The sequence below is a fragment of the Arvicanthis niloticus genome, chromosome 30 (assembly GCF_011762505.2).
Source record: "Arvicanthis niloticus isolate mArvNil1 chromosome 30, mArvNil1.pat.X, whole genome shotgun sequence".
In the NCBI taxonomy this organism is placed as follows: Eukaryota; Metazoa; Chordata; class Mammalia; order Rodentia; family Muridae; genus Arvicanthis; species Arvicanthis niloticus.
In genome coordinates this window covers 2,901,152-2,901,544 of record NC_133438.1, presented here as the reverse complement: position 1 = coordinate 2,901,544, position 393 = coordinate 2,901,152, and positions in this window count along the sequence as shown.

The window sequence follows — 393 nt, the reverse complement described above, 5'->3', positions numbered from 1 at the left end:
TGCCTAGCCAGTGGTTCCTGGCCATTCATGTAGTGCCAGCTATGGGCTGTCTCTCATATTACGGGCTTCAAGTTGGACCAGTCACTGGTTGTCCACTCCCACAAGTTTTATGTCCCCATTGTTTCAGCATATCTTGCAAGCCAGACATACAATAGGTTAAAGGCTTTGTGGCTGCACATGAAAAATGCTTCTTACATGAAAAATGTGGACCCAGCATATGTCCCTACACTTGTGCAGCAAGCACTTTATGAGCTTAAACATTCCCCTTTGACCTCTGTTTAATTTTAATTAATTATGTAACTCAGCTGCTTGCCTGATTTTCCCACAGATCCCATCTGTTTTTTTTTCATCCTGATGCTCCTCTCTCTAAAGACGAGTCTTCCTTAAGACACA